Source organism: Miscanthus floridulus, chromosome 4 (genome assembly GCF_019320115.1).
Source record: "Miscanthus floridulus cultivar M001 chromosome 4, ASM1932011v1, whole genome shotgun sequence".
In the NCBI taxonomy this organism is placed as follows: Eukaryota; Viridiplantae; Streptophyta; class Magnoliopsida; order Poales; family Poaceae; genus Miscanthus; species Miscanthus floridulus.
Genome location: NC_089583.1, coordinates 27,455,361 through 27,461,360, shown reverse-complemented (window position 1 = coordinate 27,461,360; position 6,000 = coordinate 27,455,361).

The following is a 6,000-nucleotide window of genomic DNA, read 5'->3' as shown; positions in this document are numbered from 1 at the left end:
CGACATCAGGCGGTGGCCCCCACCTTGCCTGAAGGACGATGGTCTTCTTGGGTGCTAGTGCTATGGAAGTGCCCCATCTGACCCATCTCTTGACGTTGCAGAGGAAACAAAAGGCATGAGTCACTATGAAAAACAGAGGAATCGGCAACTTACGTCAGCATTGTTGGGCGGTGGAGATGTTTGGGGGACGAACCCCAGTTCCCTGCTCCACCTCTTTTGGGTGGGACCATTTTGAGCCTGTCCCCTGCTCCTGGGCTGAGGGGCTCGCCTCCCTCGTATCAAGGGGCATGGAGGCGAAGCCACCCCCCTCTCTCGGCACCATAGGCATGGCTGTGGATCCACCCACCCCTACTGGCTCTTGGGGCATGGCGACAAGTCCGCCTGCTCCCACTAGCACTTCAGGCGCTGGCGGTAGATCCGCCCACCCCTGATGGTGCTAAGGATGGGCCAACGGTCCGGTCCACCTCCTCCTCCGGCCTCACTGATCTCACCTTCCCTTGCATGGAACGGGAAGGGTCCCTGCATTGACGAGTGGATGCCTGTCAGCGCGTCCACACTTCCTAGGTCGCCCCACTCAATGTCGGCAACTACATCGTCATATTCCTTATTGTTGTCGTCATCATCGTCGTTACTATCTGTTTCCTTTCCTCACTCCCGTGCTTGTTGTTTTTGTTGCTTCTTCATCCTCTCAAACTCCTTCGTCTTCCTCTGCCACTTGGCCACGCTGCGATTCGTAGACTCCATGAGCGGGTCCTTCGATAGTGGAGCCAAGCTATCTGTAAAGAGGAGTCTCTTTGGCTGGTCCCGCTATCCCAATATCAACATCAAGGGATCAAAGGTTCAATTAAAAAAGAGGCACGGGGAAAGAGAACTTACTGAAGTCGATGTACCCCAATTCCGGCCGCATTGGGGGGGTGCCCTGGCATTGGAAACACGAAATCAAGATCGATGCCGATGTCACCCTTCGAAGGCTCCATTGCCTCCTTGATGCGATGCTGCCACTTCAGAGGGGGAAGCACTTCATCGACAAGCGTTGTCCCCTCGAGTGATGCTCCAGGCACCATCAGGTATAGGGGAAAGCATGTGACTCATCAGTGGCGCCACCCTCCATGCATGGTAGGCGTCGATAATCCCCTGACCCCTTCACACCCCTCTCCTTCAAATTTGGAGGGTGGTGAGATAGTCCTAGATTTTCTTCAGTGTCTTTATTCGAGACCCCCCACATCCTCCATGATTCCGGGACCTCTTTAATGAGGCGTCTGGACGAACGCTGGCAAGGGGGCGGCTGTGTCGTTCTTGACGTAGAACCAATGTGAATGCCACCCCATGTTGGAGGTCGACAAACACATCGATGGGTACCCATTGATCTGGTTGTTGCGGAGCATGATGCCGGCGCATCCCATCAGCACCCTCAGCTCTTGCTTCTTCAAGAGGTTGACGGTGAAGATATACCGCCACAGGTCGAAGTGGGGACTAATCCCCAAGAACCCCTCACACAAAGCAACGAACGTCGCAATGTGCTGGACCCCATTGGGAGTGAGGTGCTTGTAGCTCCACCTTGTAGTAATGCAGCAGCCCTCGAAGGAACTTGTGGGTGGGGGTGGTGAATCCCCGCTCGTGAAAGCGAGCAAAGGACACCACGTAGCCTTTGGGCGACGATGGTGCAGTCCTCATTGCCAGGGCAGCCGCCACTCCTCGAGGCGGTCCATGGACAAAGGAGGCCACGGCGAACGAGGCCCTCTAGGCACTGAAGGGTGATATCAGATTTGCACCACTGGCTCCATTGAACAAGTGGGAGGGGGGTGGATGCGAGCTTGATGGCGGCGGCGATGCGAGTGCAGAAGGCTCAAGCGATTGGTGGCAGAGGTTGTAGATGCGAAGGACAAGGAGGCAAAGTACAGAACCTTGGGGGCAAACCCCTTGGTTTTATAGGGGCGACGGATGCGAGAAGGGCAACCGTTTGCCTAGATCTCTAGGGCCTACCATGATACACCACCATGTCATGTTGTGGGGTATGCGTCTGTGATCCCTATCCTTTCCCACCAAAGTCGCGTCGGACGTTTTGCCTTCCTGGGTAGACCAGGACTCTTTTCCCACAGGAGGGGATATGGGTCAAAAAGCATTTCTCTGGCCCGCCTTGGCCTAGGAGTTCAAGGGTCGGCCCAATAGTTTCGACGGCCATCACAACGAGGGATGGGCCCACGAGCGGCCAAAACTCAGGCGCACGAGCCTCAAGGGAGTCTCGATCCACAATCGAGCCTCAACTGGGCTAACCCTGGACGAATCCCCATGAATAGGATACCAGGGTTCCCTTTAAGCTATCTAGTTGTCAAAACACCAAATCTCATATCCATACCCGCGAAGGGTCTGAAATACCCCCCAGGCGATTCAATCCGAATCACCTGGGGGCTCAGGGGCTACATCCGATGGGTGCGCTCACGCGCACCCTCTGGCAAATCGAAATACCCCCTGGGCGATTCTATCCAAATCACCAGGGGGCTCGAGGGCTACACCCAATGGGTGCGCTCGCACACACCCTCTCATGAATCAAAATACCCCCGGGCGATTCAATCTGAATCACCCGGGGGCTCGGGGGCTACACCCGTCGGGTGCGCTCGCGCGCACCCTCTGACAAGTCAAATCACCCCTCAGACGATTCTATCTGAATCATCTAGGGGCTCAGGGGCTACTGTTGGGAACCTAATACTGGGGTACCTAATGAGGTGGAACTAAAAACTATCAAATGTTGATGCTTTCAAAATAGACAAGAACGCAACTGCACTTCTTATCCATATGACCGAAGGTTGGTCACGCCACTCCTGGCCCCTGAGGGTTGGCTCCAGCCTCGCCCGACCCCCGAGGGCTGGACTTCCGCCTCACCCGATGTCTGGGGGCAGACTCCTGCCTCGCTCGATGGCTGAGGGCTGGCTCCACCACACCCGACGACCGAGGGACTAGCCTCGCCTCAGCCCGATCCCTGAGGGATGGGTCTCGCCTCGCCTAACCCACGAGGGATGGGCTTCGCTTCGCCTGACCCCCGAGGGCTGGACTCTGCCTTGCCCGACATCTGGGGGCAGACTCCTGCCTCGCCTGACAGTCTGAGGGTTGGCTCCACCTCACCCGATGACCAGGGACTAGCCTTGCCTCGCCCGACCCCCGAGGGTGGGGCTTCGCCTCGCTCGACTGACTGAGGGCTAGCTCCGCCTGCACCGACGTCGAGGGCTGGCTCCACCTCGCCCGACGTTCTGAGGCTGGCTCCGCCTCACCCAACGTCTACACCCTACTCCTTCATAATGATGAGCACAGGGTAGGACAGGACACTCAAGTCAACCGCAGTACTGAGGACCATACCATGCACTGCCTGTGGGAAAGTACCATCGGGATATGATGGGATGGGCGCTTTAAGCCCTTCCAGGCAGTGACAGAGCCCGAACAGTGTTGTAGGCACCGACGTTTGTCTTATAGTGTTGTGGGCGCCGCCATCAGCCCTCGGACATGGATCCTGACATAAGGATACAACAACCACTACAATCCAGGAGAGAACTAGCATCATCTACAGTACGGACATATAGTCACTTCCCCGTCTGCTCCCCATAGGGTCACGGCTCAGCACCCTGACACACTGCACCGTCCGATGGAGTAGGATGGGACATGACCACTTGCAGAAATGAAGCCAGAGCATGGCCCTATCAGGGTCAGCAAACGTGATATCCCTGGCATGGTCTGCCATGTCAGCAGGGTAGGCTCAAGGAAAAAGGAAGACCCAACACCTTCGAATGACCTTCTCTACCTTTGGTTTTTTCCTCTTTCTCCTATCTGTAACCCTTGCTCCTCCTTGGTCTATAAAAGGGAGGGCAGGACACCCCACTAAGGGGATGGATCAATTCTCACACACGACACATCACACAACATACAGCCAACCAGCAACCGAGCTCTTGGTATCCTTTTGATCTTTTTCATCAGAGACTTGGGACCTGTCCCTCTCTCGACCGTTTGTACCCCTACTACAAACCTTTTTAGTGCTAATAACACGAGCAGTAGTAAATTGGACTGTAGGGACATTCTGCCCGAACCAATATAAACCTTGTGTCCTTTAGTACACCATCCGGGCCTAACGCGCAACAAATATAAATTTACTAGTTGGTGTTTATTCGAAACATCGACAACCCTACTCATGTGGTCTGTTGGATTGTATTGGCTATCGTATGATATTGCGTGCCCAGATGCCTTAGGCTAGACCTAGGATCCATATCGGGATGTCCACTAGGCGACCCCTGCCCCTCCTTATATGCTCTAGAGGGGTAGGGTTACAAGGAAAGTATCTTATTTTGTACTATAGAATATCTTGCGGTGCACGTCGACCAGTGCCGTGCACGCCTTGATCTTGTGGGCTGGGCCACCTCTAATGGTGTGGACCATATGGTCTGCCGTGGGTATCTGGGGTCGTACCCCCACAATTATCCTCAATTTTCTTCTTGACACATGTTTGATTAAGCTCTCGTTACTAAACTCAGCCTAACCACATTTGCATGAGTGTAATGTGGGGATGAATTGAGCAGTTTAATTTTATATAGCTCAGCAAATTCACATACCTCTTTTGAAAAAAAAACCTTGGTCCGCTTGTTGAAATTTGAGGTATGCCAAACCTACGAATAATATGATTAGTAACTAATCCAATTACCTCCTTGCGTGTCAAGTTCTTCAAAGGTGCAGTTTTGGTTCACTTCATGAAATAATTCGTAGCCACCAACACAAAGTGATGTCCCTTAGAAAAAGGAGGGTGATCTATCTGATGAAGTCTATTTTTTGCCATTAAACTATCGCTAGAGTCTGGTTCTGGCCATCATCAAACTCCAAAACAAGATATCTTTATCATTGGACTAAAAATGGGCAACTTTGGCTATCAACTACTTTCAAAAATGATTTTTACCATAGAACTATGATTAAACCTTAAAAATTCCTAATTTTAAATAAAAATGTGAAATAAGAACTGATTGCTTTCTAAAAGTATAATCTATCTACCGGGTGCTCTGTTTTAAGTTATTGGATATTATACTTGTCCCTGTTGCTAATGTTTTATTGCTCGTAGTAGCAACTATTATTTATTTAAATTATATTTGTGTTATATTAGACCAAGGATGAACTAAAAGAATCCAATGCATTCCTAGTAGATGGAAGATCTCAAAGGTGACGACAACCTTTTTGTGGACTCCATGCTCCACCACATATTGAATAATGGATTCTATTTTGGCATGCATGGCTAGTGCTTTACTTTATTTGATCGGTTCACTAGATAATATGTTTCAAATAAGGTAGGGGGTTCATGCATCATGTAATCAACATAAAGCAAAGTGCAAAAGTTAATTTCATTTAAATAAACAATGATAAAACACTAGCAACAGGAATAAGTAAGATCCAAAGAACTCTAAATAGAGAACCATATAAAGATTGTGTTTTTACAATATACTGGTGCTGGACTTTTCGATTTAAAATAAACTAGTTATCAATTTTTAAAGATTTATCCAGATTTTAATTATTTTTAAAAAGTACATATACATACGCAAAACCATAGTTCAAACTAGTCGAGGACCAAAATTGTCTAAATAGTTCAGTGGACAAAGGATATTAATTTTAGAGTCTGGTGGACAAAATGGGATTCGACCTACAGTTCGGTGGCAAAAAATAGACTTCTTTTAGAATAATATATTTTAAAAACTAAAATTAGGAATACCAGTAATCTAAGAGTATCATCACAAGAAGACAACAAAAAAGTTACAGAAAATAAACCAGAAAAAAAAAACATTGCATGCATGAAAACATGAAGAAAAAGAGTAAAGAACTAGCTTAGCTTTTTGTTTTCTTTTTTTCTTTTTTGAAGTGGAAGAACTAGCTTATCTTAGCCCGCTATCAGAAGGAGTAGAGGAAAGAATTTAGGTCCACACAGGAAATGTGCGCGGGCCTATGCGCAGTGCACACGGGCCACGGCGGTGAGACGAGGGG